Raw genomic sequence first — 17,935 nt, forward strand, 5'->3', positions numbered from 1 at the left:
CCATATATATGCCACATCAACAAACTAATGAAGTTTTTAAAAAATTATTTAAAATTCATAAAATTAAAAAATTAAAAAAAACTGAAGGTTTAGGGTTCATAAATGGTCCTCAAGATTAAAATCCTTCTATAAATGGTTTTTTCATTTATAAATAATTTTAAAAAGAAAACCAAAATTTTATGAATTTTAAATTAAAAAATTAAAAAAAAATTCGTAGGGACTATTTGTGACAAGTGTGTAAACCTCAGGGATATTTTGTGATATATATGTATGTCACGTCAAAACTAATGAGTTTTGTGAACCTAACGGCGAGGACCATTTGTGATTGCACATACTTACCTTGAGGGCCATAAGTGACACAAAAAAACATTAAGGATGCAATACGATAGTTTCGTAAACCTTAGAGACTTTTTGTGATAATAAGCCTTTTATTTTTTCTGTTTAAGTTTTAAGTTTTTTTATTTTGTCCATAAAATAAATTAACTAATTAGATTCTGTTGTAAATGATAGATGGCCCACATGTTGAAAATGAGGAGCAACATTGAATGAAATTCCATGTTTTACCGAAAGTTGAAGACTTAGGCTTAGTCATTATTTACAAATAGTAAGAAGCAATTATGAGTTAATGTTGTAGAGTAAATGCTTTGCTTGTAAAGCATATATCATTTGTCTATAAATAGTGGCAATTTTCAGGCTTTGAGACACACCAATTCGAAGAAAAAAGAGAGAGAGAGATTTGAGAGTTAGAAAGCTTTATATGAAAGAGAAAATTCTATCAATGTAAAACCAAAAGAGCAAATACAATTCCATCCTAATATTCATTGGTATTTTCATACTCTGCCTATTTTACAACACGTTATTAGCACAATAGTCTCTTTTCTTTACCTCTAAATTTTTCCAGCTAAACACTATGTGGTTATTTCTCTGTCTCCTCTCTGTCATATGTCTACTCTCACTTTACTACTACGAGAACATGTAAACTTTCTTTTTTGTATTCACACAATTTTTATGTTGTTTCATTCATGTTTGTTTAATTTATTTTTTCGTACTGTAATTTGGAACGGCGCTGTTTTATCCCCCATTCTAGTATTTTATGGTGGTGTAGTTCCATTCCCCATCACGTTGTAACATATATTATTGTAATAAAAAGAGTGGTGATTTTAAAACCTATCTTATTATATCTTAGTGGCGCAATTATAGTGCCCATAATATATAACTTATTCTTTACTAAATATATAAATGCCACAATGATATACTCAACTTGGATGATGCAATTAAGCGTTTGTAAATACCAATGCGTGATGTGGTAAACCCAATATACAATATTTTATTAATATGCCATTTTTTATTTTATTTTACTATACTTTATTTTTATGGAAAAAAAATTCGTTAGTTAATATATATGAACAATGGGGGTTTGAAGTTCCTCAAACAATTAAAGGACCTGAAGTTCTTGTTAAGAAATGGCTTAATGTCCCATATCTCTGACCTGAAGTTTCGGTTAAATCAAAAATATTTTTGGCATAAAATTCAAAAATAAAATCTTGTTGAGAACCTAAAGTTCTAACAAAGTGCAAACAGATCATTGCAAATTCTGATACATCACATTTTCTTTTGAAGATGGCAAACTTAGCAAAGCTGGAATGGACATATCTGGGAACAACTATCTATCATGGGTCCTAGATGCCAAGATCCATTTGTAGGCCAATAGCCTTGGAAAAACCATTGTGGATGAAAGTGATGCATCCCCAGAAGAAAACGCAAAGACCATGATCTTTCTTCGCCGTCACATCCATGAAGCGCTAAAAAGCGAATACATGGCGGTTGATAACCCACTGGTTTTATGGAAAGCCTTATGCGAAAGGTACAATCATCAAAAGACGGTGATCCTCCCAAGAGCCAGATATGAGTGGACACATTTGAGATTCCAAGATTTCAAGTTAGTGTCTGAGTACAAATCCGTGATGCACATAATTACCTCCCTAATGAAGTTATGTGGGGAGAATATATCTGAGGAGGAAATGGTTGAAAAAATCCTCAGTAATTTTCATACCTCAAATGTGCTCATGCAACAGCAATATAGACATAGTGGTTTTACTAAGTACTCAAAATTGGTATCTTGCCTCTTATTGGCCAAGCAAAATAATGAGTTTCTTTTGAAAAATCACCAATGTCGCCCAATAGGCTCAACACCATTCTCTAAAGTGAATGCCACCTCCTCTCGTGACATACATGGGCGAGGACAGGCGTGACTGCTGTCAAGGGAATATAAAATACCATGGTGTCCATTTGCATCCTGGAATAAGGGGAAAGCTTAGAAAGCTCAGACAAGCTGTATGCCTAGAAATGTTAAGGGCACTTGTCACATATGTGGCTTGAAGTGACATTGGGCGTGTACCTGTAGTACGTCGAAGGATAAGAAAGTGGAGACAAATTATATTGATCATGTTGATTCAATGAATATATCAGATCCACCAACCACACATGACCCATTGGAAATATCGCATCAGTTAGACATGATGCATCTGGATATTTCCGACTTTATCATTAAAAGGGGGAATGAAGTTTATGGGTCGAAATTAGATTAAATCCCCTAATAAAAGTGGCAGTGTTTTTCCTTTACATTGAATAATTGTTTATTGATTCACCTTATTTTATTTATTTAAAGGCATGGATATAAATTATGGATGTTCCCAAAATGAGAACACTAGCAAAGATATTTGTCTTGCAGATAGTGCAACTACTCACATGATCCTTTGAGATAGAAAGTATTTCTCAAACTTGATGCTTACAAAAGCAAAGGTAACAACCATATCAGACCTTACAAATCTGATTGAAGGCTCAGGAACAACCCAAGTTATGTTACCAATGGAACAGTATTGTTCATTCAAGATGTTTTATATTCATCTAACTCCAAAAGGAATCTATTGAGTTTTAAAGATATAAGTTTGAATGGCTACCACATTGAAAAAAAAAAGAAAAAAAAAAGAGAAATGTGGAATATCTTTGCATTACCTCCAATGATACCTAGAAGCGTATATTGGAAAAGCTTTGTGCACTCTCATCAGGGTTGTACTATACAACCATACGGACAATTGAGGCACATAATGTCATGGACTAGAAGTTCATTAACTCAAATGCTTTTAAGCTTTGGCATGACCGGTTGGGTTATCTTGGATCCACCATGATGCGTAGGATAATTATCAATTCTAAAGGACATCCATTGTTGACTAAACACATGATGTTGTCAAGTGATATCTCTTGCCAAGCTTGTTCACAAAGGAATTTGGTAATCCGGTCATCTCAACGAAAGATTGATGTTGAATCCCCATAATTTTTACAAAGTATCCAAGGGGACATTTGTGGGCCTACTCATCCTCCTTGTGGACCATTTCGGTACATTATGGTCTTGGCTGATGCATCTATACGATGATCACATGTTTTCCTTTTGTCCACTCGGAATATGGCATTTGCTAGGCTCTTGGCTTAGATAATTAAATTACAAGCCCAATTTCCAAATTATCCCACTAAGTCAATTCAACTCAATAATGCTGGTGAATTTACATCTCAGACTTTTGATGACTACTTCATGTCAATAGACAATGACATTGAACATCCTATTCCTCATGTTCATATTCAAAATAGTTTGGTAGAAGCTTTGACTAAGCGTCTTCAATTGATAACTCGCACTTTGCTCATGAAGACAAAGTTGCCAATTTCTATTTGGGGATATGTCATTTTACATGCAGCATCATTGGTGCAATTGAGGTCCATTCCCTACAATCAATATTCTCCAGTACAACTCGTGTTTGATAATCAACCAAACATTTCACATTTAAGAGTTTTTGGTTGTGCGGTTTATGTGCCTATTGTACCACCACAACATACTAAGATGGGTCCTGAACGCAAATTGGGAATTTACGTTGGTTTTAATTCACCATCTATCATTCGATATCTGGAGCCCCTGAATGGTGATATATTTACTGTACGGTTTGCTGAATGTTATTTTGATTAGACCATTTTCCCACCATTAGGGGAAGAAAAATATGCTTTTGAAGAACAACAAGGCAAATTCATTCCTGAAGAACGATGTGAATTATCGTGGGATATACCCACTTTGTCTCATCTCGATCCTCGTATCGCTCAATGCGAAAACAAAGTGAGGAGGATCGTTCATCTTCAAAGTATTGCCAATCAAATGCCAAATGCATTAGTGACAAAATCACATATCCCAACTATAAATGCACTTGCAAGGATTGATGTCCATAATGGGCAAAACAATGTGCCAGCAAATGATTCATCTATCGCACGCCTAAAGCGTGGCAGGCCACTAGGTCAAAGGATTCAATTCCTCAAAAGAGGAACTCGATGGCCAAATTGAATTCAAATGAAATGAATGGAGAACCCACAATTCATGATTCAAATGCCCCCGAAGAGGCATAGGTACTTCCTGAAAAGGAAAATGTCTTTGGTGAGACAAATGCTTTTGAAGCTGAAGTGGTACCTGAAAGTCAAGAAATCTCCATAAATTATACATCAACTAATGAATTGTGGAATAGAAATGAGATGACCATTGATGATATATTTTCATTCTCAATGGCTACTAAGATCACAAAAGATGGCGATATTAAGCCTCGCTCTGTTGATGAATGTATACAGAGACAAGATTGGCCCAAGTGGAAAGATGCAATCCAGGCAGAATTAATTCTTTTGAAAAAATGAGTGTTTTTGGACCTATTGCAACAACTCCACCCAATGTGAACCCTATAGGTTACAAATGGGTATTTACAAGAAGGGCAATGAGAAAAATGAGATCGCAAGGTATAAAGTGCGACGCTTTGAGTAAAGTTTTTCACAAAGTCCTAAGATGGATTATGAAGAAACATACTCTCCTGTAATGGATGCAATTACATTCGTTACTTAATAAGTTTGGCGGTTTTAAAAAAACTTTGTTTACACCATAATCAACCAAGCATATCCAGCCTCAAAGCGACTAACACCAAGGCAAACACGCCTGCTCCACTGCCGAAGGAAGATAGTCTTTCAAGATGCCAGACACTTGCCGAAGCTACCAGCTGCCGAACCTAATCTCCAAGACACGTGTCACCACCACAGCGACTCGCACAAAGTCCCACATCAAAATTTTGTGCAAACCTTTCACTTTCACTTCCCTATAAATAGGGAATGGTACCCAAGTAAAGATGGTAACCTCTCCATCTCTCTTATTGTTACTCTGCCAATTTTACCACTCATAGCTGACTTAAGCATCGGAGAGCCTTCGGCCGGCACCACACTGGTGTCCGAAGCTTAACGACTGCTTCTCCTACTTTGTCTTATGCAGGCTCTTTCCTTGCTGAAGGTCCTCACCTTCTCCCCTGTTGAAGACTATCAACTTCTCTCTAAGTTGACCTCCCAAAAAGAGCATCAACAGTTTGGTGTCGCAGTGGGAATCGACTCATCAATCCCATTTTTCTCTACCACCCCTCCTTCTCCCATCAGGCCTTATTGCCTCTTCTACACCCCGCACTCTACTATGCTGATCGAGGATAGCCACGATACTCGATATCATACCCCCGCCGAGGTACCTCCCGAAGAAACCTTCAGATGCTAATCTTGTGCAGAGGTAGAGCTTCTTTGCGCTGTCTCCAAGATGTCCGATAAATACGAACATCTCCATACCAAAAACATCAAGTCGAGCATGACTACAAAGACTCAAGCATAATCGAGAGGACTCGGGCCTGGGGCTCCCAACGTGACTTTACCGGGATCTGAGCATACCCAACCAAACTAGCAGGGCACTCCAAGCATAGTGCCTCAGTCCGATCTAGGCTCAAGAAGGGTAAAGGCCCTCTCCGTCCGGAGACGACTAAGTGCGGCTCCTTCATATCTCCCCACCAAGGACCGGCCCCATGAACGATGAAGGTCTACAAAGATTGCAAAGATTGTCTCTTGGACCGTCAGCGAGACCCTATTCCTATCCCCGTTAACCTCCAAGACCCAAGGGTGACACACCTAGGCCCCATCGAAGCCTACCCGGCTACCCATTGGAGAATGTGTAGGGATTGGACGGGAAAATTATCATTGAAGACTGGGAAAATTATCACACCGAGGTGTTAGAGGATTGGGAAACTTACTCAGCCCCTGCCAATCCACACCCCGAGCCTTCAACACCCAAGACCCTCCCTCATGCCAACTCGGCCATGAGGCTTCTCTTTGAGAAGGTTCGACACATAAACTTATTTTGGAGGCTCATAAACTTATTTCCTCCTTACTTTCACAAAACCCGGCTCCAATCCCTGCTTCCTTGTCGTCTTGCCGAACCCAGCTCAAGTTCCTGGCTAAAAAAATAAAATAGGCAACAAAGATAACAAACCAATCTTGCCGAAAGATTCAAGATGGTCCAGCTCCCAAAACCCAACTTTGCCGAAGGCTTAGCTCTGAAACCCAGTTCCTAACGGCCACAAAAAGAGTTATTATCATTTTGGCATACACAAGTTGGCCTTGTCGAACGGCAAGGCCCATGAATTTTTTTTTTGAGGGGGCTCACCACAAAACTCTGCTTCAGCCGTACCACTAGAGAACCACACCGAATGGCCAACTCGTGGAGCCTAACTTGTGAAAAAATCGTGTTGAAGGTTTATGCAACCACATCATCATTATCATCATCATACCAAACGCACAAGTAGGCCTTGCAGAACGGCAAGGCCCAAAAAAAATTTGGGATCATGAAAATACCTGTTGAAATCGAGCGAACTCGAAGCGGTGCTACCATAACCGATCTAGCCCCGGCTCCACTCTTGGCGAACATAGCTTCACTCTCCGAGACCTCAAACAACGACTTGTTCAACCCCTACCAAATGTCAATAATTGTACGATGTCATTCATACTCTTCTTGTGCTCACAAAAGACACCACTGGACCTCTCATAACCTCCAATCACCCTTGCCTAATAGGGAAATCCACGAGATCACGACGCCAAGGACCCAGCTCTAAGTCATCGCGAGAACCAGGTACCTAGACCCACTATTTGCCGATGCCAAGATTTATCCTTGCCGTTACGGGCCCATGCTCAATTCTCCCTCACCGAGCACCAAGTCTCCAATGAGCCCCTTCTGAAAACTTGCTAATCGGTAAAAAGCCCTCCCTCAAGAAAAACTCACCCTTGTCGAACGGCAAGGGCTGAGCTGAAAAAATTGAAAGCTTGCGGACCAACCTAACCGAAAGCTTCCCAAGCTCACAAAACCCCCTACATCTTTACCGATCGGCAAAGACCTTGCTGAAACGGGAATACACAGATGCCTCTTTCAAAACCAGTTAGGAATGCATGAATGCACGCCAAGTCCCTTTCTCAAATACCAGAACCCGATGCCACCAACCTACCGAAGCTGTAGACGGCGCAAGTTATAGTTTCCCAAGCATATTGGCCGAATTTTTAGCTTCCTCTAAAAACCATAGCACTTTACAATTGCTAAAGCCCACCATGCCGAAGGCCCAAAACCAGTCCTCACCGAAGACAAGCACTGGGCCGAAACATCTTAGGTTCTACATAAAGAGGACCAGGGCGAAGAGCCAAGCCCAAAAAGTGAGGTTCTCAACCCCTTGCCGAACGGCAAGGGTCATGCCGATTTATCCCAGGCACTCATATGCAACTCTTGCTCCCCAAAACGTGCCCAAAAAAAAAAACAAAAGAAGGGTGCCTCACCGAACAATAAGGCCCATAAAAGAGGAAAGCGGGCTCACAAATATACCCATGATCAGCCCTGCCAAAAAGCAAGGCCTGTGTTGCCGAAACAAGAAGGCTCGAGAGGAATCTTTTCCACGTCACCCTTGCCAAATGGCAAGGGCCACACCGACTCTCCTTGGGTCTTCTCCTTCTTCCAAGCCAAGCATAGATCATAGACCTAGCCACCTTGCCAAATGCCCAAGTGCTCAACTACAGAAAGGTCCTAGAAGCTTACACATCCTTCTTCCTTCTTACCAGAAGCCTAGTTAAGTGGCATGACCTCTGCGATTCTCGCTCAACCTAGCACCTAGGCCATACCTTCCAAGTATTAACGTAACTTCTAGCTTACCAACTTGGGGGATTAGGGAATGCCCTACGACTTCCACCGAATCTGGAATGCTCAGTCATGATTGCACAAAAAACTTACAAGTTTCCAAACTGGAAGTTACTTCTCGACCGCGAACTTGAGGGACTACTGTTTACACCATAATCAACTAAGCATATCCAGCCTCAAAGCGACTAACACCAAGGCAAACACGCCTTCTTCACTGCCAAAGGAAGACACTCTTCCAAGGTGCGGACACTGCGAAGCTCCCGATTGCCGAACCTAATCTCCAAGATACGTGTCACCACCATAGCGACTCGCACAAAGTCCCACATCGAAACTTTGTGCAAAACTCTCACTTTCACTTCCCTATAAATAGGGAATAGTACCCAAGTAAAAAGGGTAACCTCTCCATCTCTCTTACTGTTACTCTACCAATTTTACCACTCATAACTGACTTAAGCATTGGAGAGTCTTCGGTCGGCACCACACCGGTGTCCGAAGCTTAATGACTGCTTGTCCTACTTTATCTTATGCAGGCTCTTTCCTTGCTGAAGGTTCTTACCTTCTCCCCTGCTGAAGACTATCCACTTCTCTCTAAGTTGACCTCCCAAAAAGAGCATCAACAAACTTGACATGAGACTTATGGATTTCATTACTGCATATCTGTATGGAGAATTGGATACAGATATATACATGAAAGTAGAAGGACTTAAGTTACCTAAAGCAGCGAGGAATAAACCACGAGGCATGTTCTCAATTAAATTGAGACGATCATTGTATGGGCTAAAGCAATCTGGGAATGTGGTTGTTGAGGCCCAAAAATCCAGGGTTGGGCCCAAATAAATTCTCGGCCCAACATAATGCCTTATTAAGAAAAAGGCTCAGTTCAGAGCATGCAAAATTCCACATTTATGCTTGCACAAGCCACGACCACATGCCATGCCAAATAAATATGCAATCTCTCATGCTAAGAGTTGAAATAAGCACTAACTCTACGAGCCCATGCTAATTACCTCGTCAAGCATCATGCCTCTATTTAAGGATGATAAAATTAAGACACATCGATTGACATGTCATGCTAAGCAGGAAATTATTATTTCACACCCAACCATGCTATAAGTTTAAGTGGGCCCAAGCCAGGCAAATGCCCGGGGCTTGCTTGAGTGGATTGTGTTATGGATGGTAACAAGTTTTCATGAGGCTCATTAATGAGCCAAGAAATGGAAATTTTGGGCTGCTTGGGAGCCCCAAAACTCAAGCCCATTTCTTGAGCTCAAACACATGGGCTAGCATGAGAGAGAGAACATGACCCAATGCCTTAGAGAATACAGTAGTTTGCTTAGGAAACCCTATGTTAGTTAGAGCATCCAAATACTTTGTTAAAAATGCAACAGCAAACTGCTTCCAGCTTGACGAAAACCTCAAACGATAGAAGTAACAAGCTAAAGACCCAACATTGTACATACAAGCCCAGCCCAAAGCCTTATGAAAAGCCTGGCGTCGTGCTCTATTCTGATTAGGACTCCAAGACAGTCAAACAAAGAGCCATGGCAGGAACCGAAAATCCGTGACGTGAAGGACGAGTACCCATCGGACAAAGAACTCCCTCCATCTCTCCTTTCCTCTGCAAGCTCCATCTTGAAAACCCATAAGGAAAGCTCCCCCTTATGGGAAGGTCTAGCTGCGTCAAACTCTTGGAACCACAAAGGGTTCCTTACCCATGCTCCTTGGATGAGAGAAATTCACCAAAGAAGATAAAGTGGAAATGAGCAATGAAAAAGGGGAGGAAAAGTTAAGATGAAATTAGGGTTCTTTGTGGCTATAAAAGAGAGCCTCAGCTACCCAGAAAACAAACTCATCCAAGGCCTGAGCACGCTTTGTCAAGCAAACTGGAAATTTTACTCAAGCCACCCAATTCTCTTCTTCGTTCGTTCTCTTCCCCCTTGGGAAAGAAATCTGTCTAATCTTCCTCTGTTCCACTTTAACCCTTTGTTCACTGTAAGAAAGTCATGCTTATCTCTCTCTGTTCATGCTAAACTCATGATGGTTTTGCTCCCATGCCACAAGCTCCTCATGCTAAGCCATTAATCAATCTATCATGTTTATTTGGCTATTGGTGAAAAGAACCTGAGGGTATTTTTCTAAGGTTTCATCAAAACTTTCAAAAACTCTTTCAGGAGCTTGGTTTCTGAACTCAGATACTTGGGGAATTTCTGTTCGTTTTCTTCTTACGGCAGCCCAAGCCCATTCGTCAGGCTGCTGGAACAAAAAGACCCCCCACAGTGGTATAATCATCTCAGTAAATATTTACTTAAGGAAGGATACGAAAATGATCCTATTTGCCCATGTGTGTTTATTAAGAAATCAAAGTCTGAATTTGCGATGATGGTAGTATATGTCGCTGACATGAATCTAGCCGGAACTCTTGAAGAGCTCCAAAAAACTACTGATTATATCAAATGTAAATTTGAGATGAAAGACCTTGGGAAGACAAAATATTGTCTCGGCTTGCAGATTGAGCATAGTGCTAGTGGGATTTTGGTCCATCAATCAACTTATACTAAAAAAGTATTGAAGTGATTTGGCATGGACAAGGCTCATCCACTTAGCACTCTAATGGTCGTTCGGTCCCTTGACACTAAGAAAGATCCATATCTTCCAAAAGGGGATGATGAAATAGTCCTTAGTCCAGAAGTGCCATACCTTAGTGCAATAGGTGCTTTATTGTACTTAGCACAATGTACCAGACTAGACATATCATTTTCAATAAATTTGTTTGCAAGATACAACTCCGTCCTAATAAGCCGACATTGGAAAGGCATCAAACATATTCTACGATATCTTCATGGGACAACAAACATGGGCTTATTATATTCCAGTGAATGGACCAATACCCCGAGTTTTGTTGGATATGTTGATGCAGGATACCTCTTTGATTAGCATAAAGGTCGCTCACAAACTAGGTATGTGTTTATATGTGGAGGTACTGCAATCTCATGGCGCTCAATAAAACAAACGTTGGTCCCTACATCTTCCAATCACTCAGAAATACTTGCCTTCCATGAAGTCAGTCGTGAATATGTTTGGTTAAGGTCAGTGATCCATTACATCTAGAGCACATCTGCCCTACCTTCAGCAATAGAGACTCCAACCATCCTGAATGAAGACAATGCAACTTGCATTGCTTAGATAAAAAGAGGATACATCAAGGGTGACAAGACCAAGCACATATCACTAAAGTTTTTCTACACACACGAGCTTCAAAAGAGTCAAGAAATCAAAGTCAGAAAAATCCGTTCAAGCGATACCTAGCAGACCTATTCACCAAATCTTTGCCTAAATGTATATCCAAAAGCTAGCACATGGTATCAGATTACGTCGACTCTGCAAGCAACCAAATTGAAGCATGCAAAATCAAGGGGAGCATTCGAGAGTCCTCTAACACAGGACATATGCGCGTTGTAATCTTTTTCTTTTGACTAGGATTTTTCCCACTTGGTTTTCCTAGCAAGGTTTTAATGAGGCAACATGAGTGCATTCAACATAGTTCTAATGTCTCAAATGAAGTTGTACTCTTTTCCCTTCGCTTAGGTTTTTTCCCACTGAGTTTTTCCGAGCAAGGATTTAATGAGGCAACCAATCAAGAGACTTGTAGACATCCAAGGGGGAGTGTTGTGAATGATGGATGACCCACATGTTGAAAATGAGGAGAAATATTGAGTGAAATACCATGTTTTACGGAGAGTTGAAGACTTATAGGCTTAGTCACTATTTACAAATAGTAAGAAACAATTATGAGTTAATGTTGTAGAGTGAATGCTCTGGTTGTAAATCATATATCATCTGCCTATAAATAGAGACAATCTTCAGGCTTTGAGACAAACTAATCTGAAGAGAAAAGAGAGAGAGAAATCTAAGAGTTAGAAAGCTTTATCGGAGAGAGAAAATTCTATCAGTGTAAAACCACAAGAGAAAATTCGACCATAATATTCAATGGTACTTTCATACTTTGCCTATTTGATGAGGCGGAATATGATGCCACATAATTTGGGATCCAAATTTGGTGCATACACATAATTTGGTGCACGAATTTGGTGTTCCTAGCATTACCCTTTGTAGGGGTTTTTTTTCTTCCGGCAGCTACTACGGGCCTGATTGCCGTAAAGGGCAAAATGGAAGAAATTGCCCCTTGAGCCTGAGTTCGAAAATTAAGCCCCAAAATACCTCGAAAATGCAGTAGAGCCTTAGGAAGTATTTTGGTTATCTTCACCAACCAAAATAATGGCAGCTTACAGGTAATTTCTTCATGCTTACAGATAAACTTTTGAGTTTGGCATGAGGGGCTTGTGGCATGGGAGCAAAATTAGCATGAGTTGAGCACCAAAAAGGAAATATGGCTTCCTAGGGAGAAAAGGGAGTGTTTAAGGTGAGGAAGAAGAGGTTTTCAAGCATATGTGGCTAGGAAGAGAAAAGGGAAGAACTATGTTCTTCTGGCAGCTTGTCAGAAGAAGAAAATGGAGGAAGATGAACAGTGCACGAAATTGCTGGTTTTTGCAAGTATGAGAGGAAGCTTGCTCTCTAGTTGTGGATGATCTTTGTTGGGTAGAAGATGCCCTAATTTATAGCCGCTGGAAGCTGATATTTTCCAAGAAAACCTAATGGCTTCTACCCATTTTGGCTAAGCTTTTCCTTCCTTTCTCCCTTCATCTTTTCAATCATCCCTTTTTGGTGAAATCCACTCTACCCATTTGCATAAAATCAGGGATTTTTGGGACCTCAAAGCCCTCTTTCCTGCGGCTGTTTCAGACTTCTATTTTCAGCCATCTTTCTTCCTTCTTTTCTCTCCTTTTCCAAGGCTAGGTCTGATGAGGGAAGGAATGGGTATGCATGCTGGTTCAAATGGTGATCTGCGCTCCAATATCCCTTGGTAATTTGGAAGTTTTTGCTTGAAACTTGTTTCTCCCATGTGCTGGAGCTTTCCAGCAGCTTTCACACATGGATATTTTGGCTTTCAACGTGGCTTTTGTTTTCAGCTAGGTGCTGAAGATTTGCAGATATATTTTTTTGGGTTGCTTGGGCCTTCTATGACAATAAGTTGGTTTATCAAGTACATGGGCTAACTTCATCAAGTATTGGGCTAGTTTGTTTGAAGTGATGGGCTATTTTGGTTGGGCTACTTTCTCTTTTGTGCTCACCCACATGTTTGGGCCTAAGAAATGAGCTTGGGTTCCGAGGCTCCCAAGTAACCCGGAACCTCCACTTCTTGGTCCATCAATGGGCCTCATGACAATTTATTACCATCCATACCACAACCCACTCAAGCAAGCCCCGGGTATTTGAGTGGGTTGGGGCCCACTTAAGCTTGTGGCGTGATTAGGTGCGGAATGATAATTCCTTGCTTAGCGTGGCGTGTCATTTGGCGTGGCATGTGTGCAAGCGCATATGATGAACTTTCGCATGCCCAAATTGGGTTTCTTCTTGGTAAAGCATCGCATTGGGCCGAGAATTTATTTGGGCCGAACCGTGAATATTTTGGGCCCCAACATTAGCCCCCTTGATTATTGGGGCCATGAATGTGTATTGAAATGGTCCGAATAATCAATTTTCAGCCCAAAATAAATTACCGTGACATGGCATGGCATGGGTTTAGGAGCAACTCAAGGATAACAGCTTAAGAGTCTCTGAAATTACAGCCAGGTCTTTTCCGGGAAGGTTGGAGGGGTCACAATGGTCCCGCTTAAAACCCAATCCTTCTTAAACACCGAGGGTGTTTCCTTGAAGAACTTTCCTAGACACTGTAATTTTGGAGGTCACTTGCTAGAGTTACCAAGAGTTGACCTTATTTTGTGGCATGATATAGAAGAAAATGCTTGGTGGATTAGCTCAAGATAACTACTTAGCTCGCATGATTTATTTGCTTGAGTGACTAGAGAGGCTTGATTTTGCATGATTGTGGTTTGCAAGAGTTGCATTGACTTGTGTATCTAATATTAGTTATGTATGCTTGATTTTGGCTTGCATGTTTTGCTTTGACTTGTATATTTGGTATTTGGCTTGATGCTTAGCATTGGCATGTATGCTTGATTTTGGCTTAATACTTGGTATTGGCGTGTATGCTTGATTTTGGCTTGCATGCTTGGATGCTTGGTTTTGGCTAAGGTAGCATGGTTTAATATGGCTTTTGGGACATTTAGCATGGTGGATGTCATTTGACAGTAGCCGGACGTGCTAGTGGATAGTGGGGATCCAATCTTAGAGTTGCGGATGCAATAAGCTTGGATTCACCATTGTGTTTGATTTTACAGCACTAGCCTCCGAACACTTTGAATTTAGAGGACAAAACTTCAATGAAGGTGATATCGTGCGACATGATGGCTAGATATTGGAAGAATGCTTTAAATAGGGCATGTGCTGGAAGGATGTTTGAAATAGGGCATGTGCTGGAAGGATATTTGAAATATAACAAGTGCTGGAAGGATATTTGAAATAGGGCATGTGCTGGTAGAATGTTTGAAATAGGGTATGTGCTGGAAGGATATTTGGAATATAACAAGTGCTGGAAAAAATGTGACTTGGCTTGGCATGATTAGCTTGGACTTGGATAATCTAATGGTTGAGTTGAATCAAGATATAGCTTGATCTGGCATGAGGGTTCACTCTTCCGGTAGCATGAATATTGGTGTTTTGGAAAAACGATACCCCTTTGTTGCAATGAGGACAATTTGGCATGATAGCATGACTTCTTCTATGCGCTTCCAACAACTAGAACTGCCAAGTTCTAACATTGCCATTTTTATGATGACTGTATTGCTTGAAAAGCTTGATATTGTGATATTTGGTTTAGTTTGCTTGAAATGATTGCATCTAAGTGAAATGCTTGAGTTGCATGGTTTGCGTGGATTGATTCACAAATGCTTGTATTGATGGGTGGAAGAAGAGATATGAGTTTGAGAGAGCATAAGAGAGCTGGGCACGTTGTCTCCTTGCTGGCTTGGCCTTCAGATGAGCAAAATTTTGTTGCCCCTTCCCTTTGAATTTTTTATTATTTGCAAGTGTCTACCCTCTTTTCCTTTCATTTGGCATGGCATGCTTTATTGTATGATTTTCTCTCATTCTCTTCTTTCTTCTTCTTCAAGACCCAAACCCGTGGGTATTGTGCATCAGTACATAAGTCATATTTCGGAAGCTCGGATCAGAAAACTTCCTTGATCAAAGTTGTTCATCTGCTCGATTACTATAGCCAGTAAACTTTTCAGAATTTTTTGAATTTTTCTGATACCTCAAAGCTGGTTTGCAACTTCTGCATTCATCCATGGTTGGTGAGTTTTTGCAGATTTTTCTTCTGCATGTGTCTTTAACTTATGATGCTCGTATGATTGCACTTGCTTCACGAAATTTGCTTGAAATTATGTTGTTTATAACAAATCCAAAATTGAGGATCATCCACCCATTCTGGTGCTCTCTGCCTCCATTTTTCTAAAGTATGTTCATGAGTTGATGTTGATGCCTTTGTTGCATGCTTGTCTTCTATGCTTGAATGCTTGAGTTCCTCTGTATTTCCCAGAATTTGTGAACTAGAAATCGAATTCTAAGGTTGAGCTTTTGATTTAGGACTCTAGCTTGGTAATAAACAAGAGTTATACAAGCTCACTTGGGTATGCATGCCAAGTGTTTGTCAAAATATCTCAAAGTAGCTTGCTGGCTGTTTTTTGAACTTTTGAAATGTTTCTTTTCGAATCTGAGTTGGAGCTTTTGAGACATAAAAATGGACTTCTCAATGGTTATGTTGGAATTGGTCTTGCATCACTTGAAGAAAAAATGAATTTTCGGTGGAATTTCAAAGTAAGGGTTAAGGTGCTGGAGCTGTACAGTTTCTGCTGCATGGGCTGTTTAGAAATCTGTTTGACATGCTTCCCTAGCTCGAAATGCAACGAAATTTTGGGAAAATGAAGCTTGATATGTCTAGTTCTAATCTGGAAAGTCTGGGATTTGTTGGTTGTAATCTTGATTTATAGTGATTTTCTAAAGGTGGGATATTCTAGCTGGGATGGTTGGAAAGCTTGTGTATAAGTTTTGCTTGGCATGTTGCTTTTGCTTGGGAATTTAGCATGTCTTTTCTGTTGGCATTGAGTGCCGATCTGAGTATTGCTAAAGCATGTTCTTGAGCAATATTGTCGTGAGAGCTTGAAGTGGAATGGTATTGTTGTAAGAGCATGAATTCTTCAATTTGCTTTGAGATGCCCGAATTGCTTGAAATGCTTGAATGAAATGAAATTTCTTGGCATGTGAATTGGTATCACACCTTGTGAATTTTGTCAAATGCTTGATAGATGAGTTTGCTTGCACTTTGAGAAAATTATGCTTCCGGCACATCCGTTTGTGTATGAGTACCTTTCCGGTGTCTGATTTCGGCTAACATATTCTCTTGTTTTAAAAGCTCGAAAGCATGATAAAGCATGAGAAGTCTAATTTGATAGCATGAAAGTGAGTCTTGGTCTCTTGCAACTTGTCTTTGGAAAACATTATGCTTTAATAGCGATTCTACTTCCGGCACCCCCTTTCTGTTTACAAGTTCCTTCCAGCACCTGATCTGACCAACGTACTCTCTTATTTATTTTTCAGGCTTGATTGAGAGATTCCACAGCATGAGAAATGCCATCTTCTTACTAATTTGCAAGGAATTTGGTAGCATGAAGGTGAGTTTTGGTTGCTTGCACCTTGACTTGCGATATGAAGGCTTTTGGAAGATTTGAAACTGGCAGAATGTTTGAAATTAGGCATGTACTGGAAGGATGTTTGAAATAGGGTAGGTGATAAAAATTCTTTGCTTATGGAGTAGGTGCTAGAAGAATGTAACTTGGCTTGTTTCAAAAAGGGGAAATAGAAAACTGTTTCTCACCATAATGCAAGATTATCTAGGCTTGTTGTAATCAAAGAGATGATTTATACTGTGTGGAAAAAAGGTAGATGGGTTTGCTTGTTTGAATGGCATGGTGTACTTCCTTGAATTTGCTTGGCATGAAGCCCTCAAGTCAGCTTGTTGAGGTCAGCAATTGGTTGCAGAGTTGGGTTATATTCTCTTTGGCTTACTCAGGGTCGAGAAACAAAGTAGAGGCCTGCTTGTAAAATTTTTTATTTTTTTATTTTTTTGGCAACTTGCTTCAAAGAAGATCTTTGGAAGAAGTAGACTGAAGATGAGAAGGAAGAGGCTAAGCGAGTTGCTGGAAGAGATTCATACAGCTTGTTTTCCTCCAGATAAGTAACAAACAGTTTACTTTCCTCCAAGAGGAAAACTGAAATTTACAACAGCTTCAGGATTCTTGTCTCTCTCTTTTGCTTGGCATGAAGCTCCCAAGTCATTTGGAGTTTGCATGTGCTATTTGCTATGATGGATTCTCTTAAGCCCCCATAAGCCTTTCGCAAGATGTTTTGTCTGAAAAGCTTTAAATTTTGCTGTAGTGCAATTGCATGAATAAAGCTTGTGATTTTTCAGGAGTTGTCGTATAGCCATGAGAAGAAGTTCTTGCAAGTATTAGTTGCCGAAGTATCCATCTTCAGAAAGACCAATTCTTAAGTATGCCTGAAAATAATGATGGTGCCAAAGTCTGCGCAGAAAAACATGGGGACAATTGCAATGATGGGTCAGCTGGTTGCATAAATAATGAGATCAACAATGGTGATGAAGGAGATGGTAATGTGAAAAGAAGATACGATATTCTTTTAGCACCAACTACCCTTCTCCCGGCACCTACTACCCTTCTTCCAGCACCAACCTCCCTTCTTTCTTGGTGCATTTGAGGTCGTCCTTTGAGGTGATTGATAAGGTATGCCCTTTCCTCATTGCAATTTCTTGAATCTATCGAGGGGCTTGATGGGCTCTTCATG

At 40.4% G+C, this 17,935-nt stretch overlaps 1 long non-coding RNA gene and 1 pseudogene across 2 annotated transcripts; both read left to right on the forward strand.

Annotated features, from left to right (window-relative positions):
* The first annotated feature begins 1,643 nt into the window (after nucleotides 1-1,643).
* On the forward strand, nucleotides 1,644-2,252 carry LOC148914878 (uncharacterized; annotated as a pseudogene).
* Nucleotides 2,253-14,932: 12,680 nt separating this feature from the next.
* LOC148914879 (uncharacterized) lies at nucleotides 14,933-17,542 on the forward strand. Of its 2 annotated transcripts, XR_016122493.1 has the most exons (3): nucleotides 15,072-15,369; nucleotides 16,673-17,095; nucleotides 17,221-17,542. It is a non-coding gene; the product is annotated as an uncharacterized LOC148914879 (long non-coding RNA). The 2 variants fall into 2 exon arrangements; XR_016122492.1 differs by having other exon boundaries at nucleotides 14,933-15,369; nucleotides 16,673-17,542.
* The last annotated feature ends 393 nt before the right edge of the window (nucleotides 17,543-17,935 follow it).

The sequence above is a fragment of the Prunus mume genome, linkage group LG8 (genome assembly GCF_029339155.1).
Source record: "Prunus mume cultivar Tortuosa linkage group LG8, ASM2933915v1, whole genome shotgun sequence".
Classification (NCBI taxonomy): domain Eukaryota; kingdom Viridiplantae; phylum Streptophyta; class Magnoliopsida; order Rosales; family Rosaceae; genus Prunus; species Prunus mume.